Source organism: Lactuca virosa, chromosome 2 (genome assembly GCF_052849685.1).
Source record: "Lactuca virosa cultivar CGN04683 chromosome 2, Lactuca_virosa_CGN04683_v6, whole genome shotgun sequence".
NCBI lineage: Eukaryota > Viridiplantae > Streptophyta > Magnoliopsida > Asterales > Asteraceae > Lactuca > Lactuca virosa.
Genome location: NC_136427.1, coordinates 270,010,618 through 270,024,769, shown reverse-complemented (window position 1 = coordinate 270,024,769; position 14,152 = coordinate 270,010,618).

Sequence of the window (14,152 nt, the reverse complement as noted above, 5' to 3'; positions counted from 1 at the left end):
CCACCCACAGACGGATGGCCAGAGTGAGCGAACGATTCAAACACTCGAGGACATGCTTCGAACATGTGTTATGGACTTCGGTGGAAGTTGGGACACATACCTACCTTTGGCTGAGTTTTCTTATAACAACAGCCACCATTCGAGTATTGGTATGCCTCCCTTTGAGCTTCTTTATGGGAGGAGGTGTCGAACTCCCATCTGTTGGGGAGAGGTAGGGCATCGAGTGATGGGTAGCACTGAAATAGTGCTTAAGACGACTGAGCAGATACATCAGGTCAGACAGAGGTTACTGACAGCCCAGAGCCGTCAGAAGAGTTATGCGGATAGGCGGCGATCCGAGCTCGAGTTCCAGGTTGGAGATTTCGTACTCCTGAAGGTATCTCCTTGGAAAGGAATGATCCGATTCAGGAAGAGGGGCGAGATGGGGCCCCGATACATTGGTCCGTTCAGGGTGACCGCGAGGGTGGGTAAGGTAGCATACCGTCTGGAGCTACCCGAGGAGTTGAGTCAGATCCATGATACCTTCCATGTATCCCAGTTGAGGAAGTGTATAGCCGATGAGACGGCGGTTGTGCCGCTAGAGGATATTCAGGTGGACGCGAGTTTGAATTACATTGAGAGGTCGATCGCGATCTTGGATCGGAAGATCAAGGTTCTGAGGAACAAGGAGGTGCCCCTGGTTCAGGTCCAGTGGCAACATCGGAGAGGGTCCGAGCTGACTTGGGAGCCGGAGATGGAGATGCGGTAGCAGCATCCAGAGTTGTTTGTAGAGCGAGACTTCGAGGGCGAGGTCTGATTCTAGTGGGGGAGAATTGTAACATCCGGATTTCCAGGTATCATAAATTTAGTAGTTATTTTTTAGTCAAGGAGAGGGACTCGACGAGTTGACGCCTAGACTCGTCGAGTAGGATCGCGACTGCTGACTAGGATTAATGAATGGACTCGACGAGTCGGTGAGTCGACTCGACGAGTCCGCGTTGTGGATAGAAACCCTAAATCTTTGGGCATGTTCCCTATTTAAGGGTCCTTATGGCCTTCATTTGCGGCCACTCATACCCTGGAGAAACCCTAGCGAGCCAGAGAGCTAGAGAGAGAGAGAGGGCTAATTTCACCACCATAGTGCATTCTTGCAAGGAAGGAAGGAAGATTCAAGCTAGGCTGCTTAGAGGGGGCTCAGAACTTCTTCTATTTCATCAAGGGCTTCTGTTTGAGGTATGAATCCATGCTTATTTTCGTGTATATAGTAGATTTATGGAATCTAGGGTTTCTTTACCCTTTCTTTAGTTGGATTATGGAGCATGTGAAGTCTTATTGAGGAATAGGCTTTAGATCTGGACCTTGAGAGATCCAGAGTGTCCCAACAACCAAGCTTTATGATGTTACATGAGGGTATTGAGCCTAGGACTCCATTTTTAGAGCTATTTCATCAAATAGAGCTATATGTGAGATGCATGAACGTAAAGTTCAGACCTTTACGTGACTTTAGGGTGTTAGAAGGTCAGATTTATAGGTTAGAGAAACAGATCTGACCTCAGAAGGTCGCTTGACAATTCTCATGGAAGAAACTCGCCGAGTCCATGAGCAGACTCGATGAGTCGGATCGTGTTGCACCACGATTCGTGATCAGTGGTAACCCATCGAGAGAAAGGTTAACTCGACAAGTCGAGTGAGGCCCTAGGAGGATTCAGAGGACACGCATGGACTCGCCGAGTCACCCGAGTGCACTCGACGAGTCTGGTCAAAGTTGGACCGTTGACTGGGGTTGACTTTTAAGGTTTGGTCAACATTTGGACATTGGACCATTGGAGGGGTAAAATGGTCTTTTCCCCTTCTGAGAGAATATAGGGAGGGACTAGCCTAGCCTTGAGAGCCGTATTAATTAGAGATAATTACGTTATGTGATTAGGCGGAGGCTAGATCAGATATTCGAGTTCGAGACTTTCCGAGATTTACCCGAGGTGAGTCTTCTCACTATACATTACCTAGAGTGGTAACCATGTGCAGACCGGAGGGTCTTATGTGTTATGTGTATGTTGAGTTTATGTGCATTGTGATATATGTATGCTATGTGTTATATAGACCGGACCGGAGGGTCCTACGATTTAGACCGAATCAGAGGATCCAACGATTTAGACCGGACCAGAGGGTCCAACGAGCTAGACCGGACTGGAGGGTCCAACGAGCTACGGGACTGGAGGGTCCCGCTGAGACACATTGACCGGAGGGTCATACCGAGTTATAGCCTCGAATGGCTTATGTGTTGTATGTGGTATTTTGGGGAACTCACTAAGCATTTATGCTTACCGTGTTATGTGATATGTGTTTCAGGTACCAGCGAGGATTGCGGGAAGGCGCCGGCATGATTTGTACACACTGGCAGAGGATTATGTGTTGAGATTCTGGGATATGTTTTATTGTGATGACATTTGATACATGAGATTTTGAGAATATTATATGAGTTTTATTATGTTTGAAAAATGAAAAATTGTTTAAAAATTTACGTCGTTACAAATAATCCATAAACCATACAAAACATAGTTTCCCAAAAGCCATGATATAAATCAGAGTATCCCAAAATCATAAGTCAACAAATATCCAAGAATGATGTGCACAATCATGCCTTCGCCTTGCCCCGATCATCTGATGTACCTGGAACCATAAAATCAAACTATAAGCATGAAGCTTAGTGATTTCCCCCAAAGTACCACACACAACCAAAAAAAATATACATATTGCATGTTGGGTCCACAACCTCCCGGTTGGATTGCCATTCATATTGCACGTTGGGTCCACAACCTCTCGGTTGGATTACCCTGGTCCACAACCTCCTAGTTGGATTACCATACATATTGCACGCTGGGTCCACAACCTCCCAGTTGGATTGACATACGTATTGCATGTTGGGTCCACAACCTCCCGGTTGGATTACCAGGGCCCACAACCTCCCGTTTGGATTGCCATTCTGGCATACAATCTCCTGATTGGATTGCACTGGGTTTGTTGGCTTACAACACAAAGCAGTACAACCTCAACCCAACCACACTATGTCGACATACGTAGCAGATAAACATATCACTAGCAAGTACAGGTAATCATTCAAATATACTAATCTAACATATAATCAACATAGCATCATCCTATATAACATGATACATAACCAAGTGGGTCGGTATTGATGCCTTCAACCCACAACTATATTGAGAAGAAACTCACCTGAACAAATCAACAAAAGCTCCACAACTACCCCAGCAACAACACAACCAAACCAGGCTTCCTAAGACCAAGTCGAGACCAATCCTTAGCTAAATATTCAATTCTACATAAGTTTGACCAAAATTCAAACTGATCAAAAAGTCAACGATCAAAGCTAAGGTTAAAATTGCCAACAACAGCTTTCCACGTTGTGGCCTTCCTTGGCCACATTGTGGGCACTAGATGCCAAAATAGTCGTTGATTACCTAGTTGCCACGTTGTGGTAGCCAAAGGCCACGTCGTGGGGACTAGTCTGAACAGCTCAAACGAGCTTAATCCATTTTCTTTCGATTTCAAGAGCTCCAAAGCTCATATCGAATCCTTTCCAATGTCTTAATGGATAAAGTTTCTAACTTTATCCACTAGGAAGGTCTAAACCACCAAGATCTAGAATTTAAGTCTCAAAAGGGACCCAAAAATGTATCTTTCTCAACTTAATCCATTAAATCCAAGTCTCCAACTTTTAGATCTGAATCAACATGATGTATAGATGGATAAAGTTTCCAACTTTATCTATAATAATGTCTCATGATTTCAAGATCTCAACTTTAATACCCCAAAATAACCTAAATGACCAAGATAACTTGCATGGCTGAAAGGGATGGCAAAAGATCAAAACTTTCCTACTCCAAGAGGTCCAAGAAAACATTCTAAGCTGATCAAAAGGGTGTGGAAGTCCAGATCCGAAACATACAATGCTCTTGGGACCTTGGAGAGTAATAAACTTGCAAACTCTATTCCCAATTCTCACTAAAAACTCATTAAAATGGATAAAACACCAAATACACTTAGATCCAAGATGAATATGAAATAAAGCTTGGAACTTTATAACTTACAAAGGTCTAGAAGGTATACAAAAGTTGAAATCTCCAATTACTAAGCTTTAAGGATCAATATTGCATGAAAACATTTCTCCAAAACCACCAAAAACTCCAAAAATGGATGAAAGGTGAGAGGGGAGGCTCAAATCTTGAAAATGGACGCTAGGGTTTCTCCCAAGAGGTTGTAGATATGATGGAGGCTAAGAAAATACCCTAAAACATGAATCCTTACCTTTAAATACCTTGAAAACTGTCACACCCCCAAACCAAGGATGGCGGAAACGTCCGGGGGTGGAGGACTTCATGTATAGTATCATAACAACAATTGTAATAGTAATTCAAGCAAACCCAACCAACATATATATAATTGAAAAAGTTACATCATTGTATGAATTACATGTTTACGAATCAATTACATTATGTTGACAAAATATGAAATAGTAGATGCCTTAGCGTCCCATCCTCAAATGCACTTGGTTACCTGTTTAATGATTTCCTGAGAATACAAGTTGTTTGAAAAAGTGTCAACACAAGGGTTGGTGAGTTCATAAGCTTTTGTTTGGTATTATTAAAAGCCTTTCGTTTGTAAAAGTAGTATTTGTGTTAGAAAATCCAATATTTTCCTTAATGTGTAAATGTAGTCTTAAAACCCAAAGACCGAAATGTACAAGTAATTTGTCATATTTATAGTAAAACAATGCAAGTTTAAATCGACATAAACTCGTTAAATTTTAATGAAGTTCCCGTAAATTCCAATGTTTATTAATACTTTATGTGAGTTTATTATAACCATACTATGACCAAGGTTGCCTAAAACGACGTTCTTCAGGCGTCGGAAATGTTATGACATTTGTCACCCCAGACCTATCGGTCTAACTGTTGCATGCAGTTTAGGTGTGGGTTTGTCAAACCCAATATAGATCTATACACAACTATCACGCTCTCCCTCAAGGAGACTCTGGTTACAATACAGGACTTAATGGTAATTTGAAGTAAATGTCTCACAAAGTCATTAACGAATTTACGTGTAGTGTAATGAAAACTTGGTACCGTATGGCCGTACCTTGCTTAATGAAAATATCCTTTGTATAAATGTACCCTTTTTAAATGTATGTGTTATGTAATGTTTCATAAAGTCATTAACGGAATTACGTGTTATGAAAACTTGGTACCGTATGGCCGTACCTTGCTTAATGAAAATATCCTTTGTATAAATGTACCCTTTTTAAATGTATGTGTTATGTAATGTTTCATAAAGTCATTAACGGAATTACGTGTTATGAAAACTTGGTACCGTATGGCCGTACCTTGCTTAATGAAAATATCCTTTGTATAAATGTACCCTTTTTAAATGTATGTATTATGTAATGTATCATAAACTATACCTATTATAGTTTATCAACCAAGGGTAGTACGTTGTAATGTATGCAAACTATATTCAAAATAGTTTATTAAATGTTTAAATGTATCGGTTGTACTTTGATTATAATCACTTGTTATTCTTTATATTTTATATGTCCAAATCCATTTGTAAACTGATGTGTGTCTAAATATTAAGATAAAATGTCATATATTGCAATAACATATAATCACAAAAAGATATACACCTTGCTCAACATGTTACAAGGTGAAATGAAATTGACAGCAGCTTTTTGTTGAATACAGTTTCTGTTACTGTTCTTAGAAAATTTATAGAAAAATCATCAAAGCTCCAAATCCAAATCCGCAAATTCTGAGAGTTTGGAATATGAGTCTATTTGTTCGTAAATTTTATCATGATTTTTAGTGATTTCTAACAGAGGTGAAAATGTTCATAATCACATACTGGTCCGGGTTTGCCTCTGAAATGATAGGCAGTTTTGTAAAAATCACCATAAATTGTAGAAAAATCATATGGAGATGTGCAAGTAGCCATTTTAAAGCTAAGAGTTTGAACTACTTGCACCTGGAACAGTTTTGAAAACTAAAATATTTAAGTTGACCAAAACAGTCTGTAATCGAAGTCCATCTTTTCTGATGTAATCTGTTAGAAAAAGTTTAATTGTGTTCTTGATGATTTTACTTGTATTCCCCCCTTAAAACTTAAGAAGAACATGTAAATGTAGGGGTATGAACTCACCATATGTGGTTTCAGTAGATGAAAGTAAGAGAGAGGAAGTGTTCAACCCAAGAACACTAAGAAGATGTCTTGATGATTCGAGAATCTAACACCGAATAAGATGGAATTTGTGTAAGATATCAATGATTTGAGTAGAATGGAGTGTAATAATTATATGAATGATGAAGATACTTACTAATTGAAGAAAGAAATCCCTGGAGAAAGCCTTGAAGTTCTTGAAGTTGAGAGAAAAGATGAGAGAATTTTGGAGAGTGTTCTTTGGTTGCTAAGTGTAGAATGAAAGAAGTTAATGAGAATGAGGAGAGATGACCAATTCTCCAGCTCTTAGAACGTGGGAAGAGCTGGAGATTGGGTGTAAAGGTCCACTAAGGTGACAAGGGGTAGTGGGAAAGAGTGGCTAATCATAGAGTGAGGTGGTGGTGGTTTGCTTTTGCCATAAATTAAGGAAAAGCAAATATTCCCTCAATAATTAGTCCAACCACCAATTCTTTTAATAAATTTTTATAAAAACCCTGGAGATTTATATATTTTGGAGCCTTAGTTTATAAAATAAAGTTTTGGGTGAAAATCCCACGTTAAAATAATGAAAAACGGAGTTAAAACGAAGTCGTAGTCGAAAAACCGGTAAAAAGGGGCCGTCTGCGAGACCTCTCGCATGGGCTGTCTGAGAGGCTTCTCATGCGAGGCTTCTGTTCTGAGAGGCTTCTAATGAGAGGTTTCGGTCCTGAGAGGCTTCTCATGAGAGTTTTCGCTTCTAATAGGAGGGTTTTGGTTCCTTAAGGTTATTTTACTCGTTTTTACCCCGTTTCAAGTGGTTTTTGACCCGGTTAAGGGTCGGGATGGCCCGAATGATTACAAAAAGTTAAAGTAACTTTTGAGAGAGATTTGGGAGAGATTTCAAATAGAAAGAGATAGAGTGAAAACGATTTAGAGAGGTTTCGTTTGTGATTAATTTGAGTGTCCGGCTTCACAACGCAAGGTTCGTAACCCCCGTTAAACCGTGTTTTAGTGTCGTACACACTCCCGATGAGTGTGCAATAATGTTTTATCGTTTTGGTTCAATGTTTACTTAGGAAATTCAACACACGAACTTTCCAAATGATGTTTCTCTCATTAAGATATTGCATTGTACAGTAATTACATAGTGTAAACCCTAATATACAAGGGTTAATTGAGTCAATTGGTTTTGACTTGTTGACTTTGTTTGACTTTAACTTGACTCAATTTTGACGGTTGTCACATCATCCCCCCGTTAGAAGGAATTTCGTCCCGAAATTTGCATTTGACTGGGACATCAAGAGTTTGGGAAAAGATGTGGGTACTTTTGTTTCATTTGATCCTCGCGTTCCCAGGTGAATTCGGGTCCTCGTTTAGCGTTCCAGCGGACCTTCACAATGGGAATACGACTTTGCTTTGTTCTTTTGATCTCTCGATCCATGATTTCTACCGGTTCTTCCACGAAGTGGAGACTCTCGTTGATTTAAATATCGTCAAGAGGTATCACGAGGGTCTCGTCGGATAGATTTTGTCAATCATATTCTCGGGGTAAAAAAAAATAAAGTTTTATTAGTTACCTATAGCGACGACTTGTCGTCACCACAGGTTTAATCTATTACGATGACTTGTTGTCGCTATAGGTTTTTAACAAGAGCCAACGACATACCTATAGCGACACACAAGTCATAATTTGCATGTGTGAAGACTTGGAGTACTTTCTAACTGGTTCATGTGTGAAGACTTGGAGTACTTTCTAATGAAACTGTGCTACTGGGGAAATTGGAAACTGGTACGTAGCTTCAAAGTCAAGAATATGCAGTAGGCATGTGATGCATTAAATGCATGAGGCACACAAGTCATAATTTGCAGCAACATATCCGTATATGTGTGTGAATTGAAGAAGAAGGTTACGGCTCAAAGAATATATATATATATTCATTTTCTCTTCATTTGTTAGATACACAATAACCATAACATCATAGACTATATATATTCCATTTCATTTGTAATTTTCACTAGTTTATATTCCGCGAGTGTTACCGAAATCATTTATCAATTTTTCAGAAGTGCTTAACTTGTTTTGTTGCATTCCCAACAATTTGCTATTAATTACTTCTCCCACTTTACTTATATAAATCATCACATTCTTACCGCGACTTTTAACTTCTCCTTCACAAATGGATCCACCTGCAGATCATCAAAACCCCATAGATGACCTCGATTGGTTTCAGCACTTTGATCATCAAGATCTTTTCAGGTATATATAAACGTCACTCATTACACCATCTTACGCACAGAAAAGTGATTTTGTCGACATTGATCAAAACATGGTTTGGATTTGTAGTGATCAAAAAGAGTCTTTCATCGTGTTGGATTTGATTATCTTGAGTTTTTGGATTTTTGCAGTGGTGACATGCTCAACCATCATGATTACGAGTTGTCGGAAAAATTGCATGAAGTGCTCGATCAGAACGTTTCCACAGTACTTAACAAAGATCAAAACATCATTTCTAGAAATGAGTTTCACGATCTTGATCCCCTTGAAGATATAAGCTTATGGGATTGTTGGGAGGATGGTAATTTACCATTGGTTAGTTTCAGTGAAGACTGTAAATCCGGTGGTGAGGCTACATGTAGTTCTAGTGCTGCCACCACTGATCACGGTGGCCGGAAGGTGACAAGGAGATTGAGACCACTGCAGTTTGAAGAGATAGAGAAGTACTTTGAGATGCCGATAATCATGGCAGCAAAGGAACTAGGGATAAGTTTAACAGTGTTGAAGAAAAGATGCAGGGAGCTAAACATAAACAGATGGCCTCATAGAAAACTTAAGAGCCTTCAATCCCTCATTGAAAATGCCAAGGTAAATTATGATAATAACCTTCTATACATTACTCATGCACTTGGTAACCAAAGTAGTTTTGGTATTTTCTAAAATTTTAATTGTTAGTTTCTTTATAACTAAACATAGGTCCTAGGCATATGCCACATCAAATCAATTCATTTACTACGATCTCCTGATTTATATTTATATAAACTTAACTCATTGTAAATTTTGTGAACTCACATGAAAAATATATTGTATCTACCTTAAAAAAAATTAGGAGTTGGGATTAAAGGAGGAGATAGAGACGTTAGAAGGGCACAAGAAGATGATGGAGAAATTGCCAGGTATGGAATTGACAGAAAGAACAAAGAAGCTTAGGCAAGCTTGCTTCAAAGCTATTTATAAGAAGAGAGGACTTAACAATCCTTAGCCATTTTGTTATAATTAGTGGATTTTAATCTACATTGTATGTGTTTTTCTCTTGATAGTTTGATACCCTTTTTAGTTTCATTTTATGTATTTGTCTATTGATTTTTAATGCATAAAATTTTGTATAATTTGGGTATTATAGTTTGTATTATGTATTTAGCCATATTCTAGATTGCCGACACGACTACGCCGACGACTCTATACCAGAGGTCTATATAAATAGACTTATGAATTTAGTAGGAATAACTTGATTATAATCTTGTGATTTGTTCCATGTCTGATCCACTCCTAAGATTCACTTGACATGCCCCCAGTTATGTGTAATTAAAATTTTATTAGACTGTTGATCCTAATGAGTCTACCCTAAGTCCACAACCAAACAAGGAACAAGTCCTAAGGCGGACTCACCATTTCTAGGTCAATCATTTCTTAATTACACATAACTTCGAGGTACACCTAAAGAATCTTAGAGTTACCAGTTGTAAATTGTTTGTAATACCAAGTAGTGAGATTCAATGAAATAAAATGCATGCCTATTTCATTGATAAACCTTTTAGTAAATATCCTTACCATTTATATACACATGTATAATTTCTCACTTTAGTGAACTATTGTTGGTGTTTCTGTTAACGTCTTGGAGACGGAGTTATGGTAGTGGGTAGAAGTAGGTTTTGTACGGGCGTTAAAATTTACACATCATGTTGCTCGTGCGAGAATAGGGGTAGAAGAGATAATTAATAGACGCCTAATCCTATAATTACTTATAGGGTGATCCTTATTTGTTACGTCTATAATCACGTAGTGCATATCAGTTATACATAATTTGAGATAGAATAGACTTTCGAATAAATGACTCTACTCTAAGTCCACAACCAAACAAGGAACAGGAAGTAGAGCAATAGTCATAGATTCTGAGTCTATAATATCTTTAATTATGTATAACCTTGGCGTATGCACTCAGTTATCATAGGTCTACTAATAGAGGTCTTTAGTTTTCACATAAGTTGGTTATAGTATCACCAAATACTCCTATAGTATTTTTAGCTGTTTAGATTCGATTCTTAAAGTATTCCCTGTAGGGTGTAGTTAGGTTGTTAGATTTGTTTCCCATTATGACTATCCCCCAGTATATGCAAGTCACTCCTCGGACAGATATAGTTGATCAGGCTATATCCTTCCCAGACTTGATTTACATATACCAAGGCATACCCATAATGTACAACTCCTCTTCTTTTACTTTATGTTCTTCTAGTTATGACACTATATGAGCATGTATGCATGTATTTATACTTTTAATAAAGAAAATCATTTATTTTCTAAAAGTATATTTATTTGAAAAATGCACAAATCAGAGACTATTAGTCCCAATTGTGTTTATAGTTTGTATATCTTATGTGGTTTGATATACTTAATTCACTATAAACTGTGCTCTGATACCAATCTGTCACACCCCCAAACCAAGGATGGCGGAAACGTCCGGGGGTGGAGGACTTCATGTATAGTATCATAACAACAATTGTAATAGTAATTCAAGCAAACCCAACCAACATATATATAATTGAAAAAGTTACATCATTGTATGAATTACATGTTTACGAATCAATTACATTATGTTGACAAAATATGAAATAGTAGACGCCTTAGCGTCCCATCCTCAAATGCACTTGGTTACCTGTTTAATGATTTCCTGAGAATACAAGTTGTTTGAAAAAGTGTCAACACAAGGGTTGGTGAGTTCATAAGCTTTTGTTTGGTATTATTAAAAGCCGTTCGTTTGTAAAAGTAGTATTTGTGTTAGAAAATCCAATATTTTCCTTAATGTGTAAATGTAGTCTTAAAACCCAAAGACCGAAATGTACAAGTAATTTGTCATATTTATAGTAAAACAATGCAAGTTTAAATCGACATAAACTCGTTAAATTTTAATGAAGTTCCCGTAAATTCCAATGTTTATTAATACTTTATGTGAGTTTATTATAACCATACTATGACCAAGGTTGCCTAAAACGACGTTCTTCAGGCGTCGGAAATGTTATGACATTTGTCACCCCAGACCTATCGGTCTAACTGTTGCATGCAGTTTAGGTGTGGGTTTGTCAAACCCAATATAGATCTATACACAACTATCACGCTCTCCCTCAAGGAGACTCTGGTTACAATACAGGACTTAATGGTAATTTGAAGTAAATGTCTCACAAAGTCATTAATGAATTTACGTGTAGTGTAATGAAAACTTGGTACCGTATGGCCGTACCTTGCTTAATGAAAATATCCTTTGTATAAATGTACCCTTTTTAAATGTATGTGTTATGTAATGTTTCATAAAGTCATTAACGGAATTACGTGTTATGAAAACTTGGTACCGTATGGCCGTACCTTGCTTAATGAAAATATCCTTTGTATAAATGTACCCTTTTTAAATGTATGTGTTATGTAATGTTTCATAAAGTCATTAACGGAATTACGTGTTATGAAAACTTGGTACCGTATGGCCGTACCTTGCTTAATGAAAATATCCTTTGTATAAATGTACCCTTTTTAAATGTATGTATTATGTAATGTATCATAAACTATACCTATTATAGTTTATCAACCAAGGGTAGTACGTTGTAATGTATGCAAACTATATTCAAAATAGTTTATTAAATGTTTGAATGTATCGGTTGTACTTTGATTATAATCACTTGTTATTCTTTATATTTTATATGTCCAAATCCATTTGTAAACTGATGTGTGTCTAAATATTAAGATAAAATGTCATATATTGCAATAACATATAATCACAAAAAGATATACACCTTGCTCAACATGTTACAAGGTGAAATGAAATTGACAGCAGCTTTTTGTTGAATACAGTTTCTGTTACTGTTCTTAGAAAATTTATAGAAAAATCATCAAAGCTCCAAATCCAAATCCGCAAATTCTGAGAGTTTGGAATATGAGTCTATTTGTTCGTAAATTTTATCATGATTTTTAGTGATTTCTAACAGAGGTGAAAATGTTCATAATCACATACTGGTCCGGGTTTGCCTCTGAAATGATAGGCAGTTTTGTAAAAATCACCATAAATTGTAGAAAAATCATATGGAGATGTGCAAGTAGCCATTTTAAAGCTAAGAGTTTGAACTACTTGCACCTGGAACAGTTTTGAAAACTAAAATATTTAAGTTGACCAAAACAGTCTGTAATCGAAGTCCATCTTTTCTGATGTAATCTGTTAGAAAAAGTTTAATTGTGTTCTTGATGATTTTACTTGTATTCCCCCCCTTAAAACTTAATAAGAACATGTAAATGTAGGGGTATGAACTCACCCTATGTGGTTTCAGTAGATGAAAGTAAGAGAGAGGAAGTGTTCAACCCAAGAACACTAAGAAGATGTCTTGATGATTCGAGAATCTAACACCGAATAAGATGGAATTTGTGTAAGATATCAATGATTTGAGTAGAATGGAGTGTAATAATTATATGAATGATGAAGATACTTACTAATTGAAGAAAGAAATCCCTGGAGAAAGCCTTGAAGTTCTTGAAGTTGAGAGAAAAGATGAGAGAATTTTGGAGAGTGTTCTTTGGTTGCTAAGTGTAGAATGAAAGAAGTTAATGAGAATGAGGAGAGATGACCAATTCTCCAGCTCTTAGAACGTGGGAAGAGCTGGAGATTGGGTGTAAAGGTCCACTAAGGTGACAAGGGGTAGTGGGAAAGAGTGGCTAATCATAGAGTGAGGTGGTGGTGGTTTGTTTTTGCCATAAATTAAGGAAAAGCAAATATTCCCTCAATAATTAGTCCAACCACCAATTCTTTTAATACATTTTTATAAAAACCCTGGAGATTTATATATTTTGGGGCCTTAGTTTATAAAATAAAGTTTTGGGTGAAAATCCCACGTTAAAATAATGAAAAACGGAGTTAAAACGAAGTCGTAGTCGAAAAACTGGTAAAAAGGGGCCGTCTGCGAGACCTCTCGCATGGGCTGTCTGAGAGGCTTGTCATGCGAGGCTTCTGTTCTGAGAGGCTTCTAATGAGAGGCTTCGGTCTTGAGAGGCTTCTCATGAGAGGCTTCGGTCCTGAGAGGCTTCTCATGAGAGGCTTCGGTCCTGAGAGGCTTCGGTCCTGAGAGGCTTCTCATGAGAGTTTTCGCTTCTAATAGGAGGGTTTTGGTTCCTTAAGGTTATTTTACTCGTTTTTACCCCGTTTCAAGTGGTTTTTGACCCGGTTAAGGGTCGGGATGGCCCGAATGATTACAAAAAGTTAAAGTAACTTTTGAGAGAGATTTGGGAGAGATTTAGGAGAGATTTGGGAGAGATTTCAAATAGAAAGAGATAGAGTGAAAACGATTTAGAGAGGTTTCGTTTGTGATTAATTTGAGTGTCCGGCTTCACAACGCAAGGTTCGTAAACCCCGTTAAACCGTGTTTTAGTGTCGTACACACTCCCGATGAGTATGCAATAATTTTTTATCGTTTTGGTTTAATGTTTACTTAGGAAATTCAACACACGAACTTTCCAAATGATGTTTCTCTCATTAAGATATTGCATTGTACAGTAATTACATAGTGTAAACCCTAATATACAAGGGTTAATTGAGTCAATTGGTTTTGACTTGTTGACTTTGTTTGACTTTAACTTAACTCAATTTTGACGGTTGTCACAAAAACCCTAAAAATTTTGTGGGCTTTGTGCTGCACAGTTCTCATGTCGTGATCATAT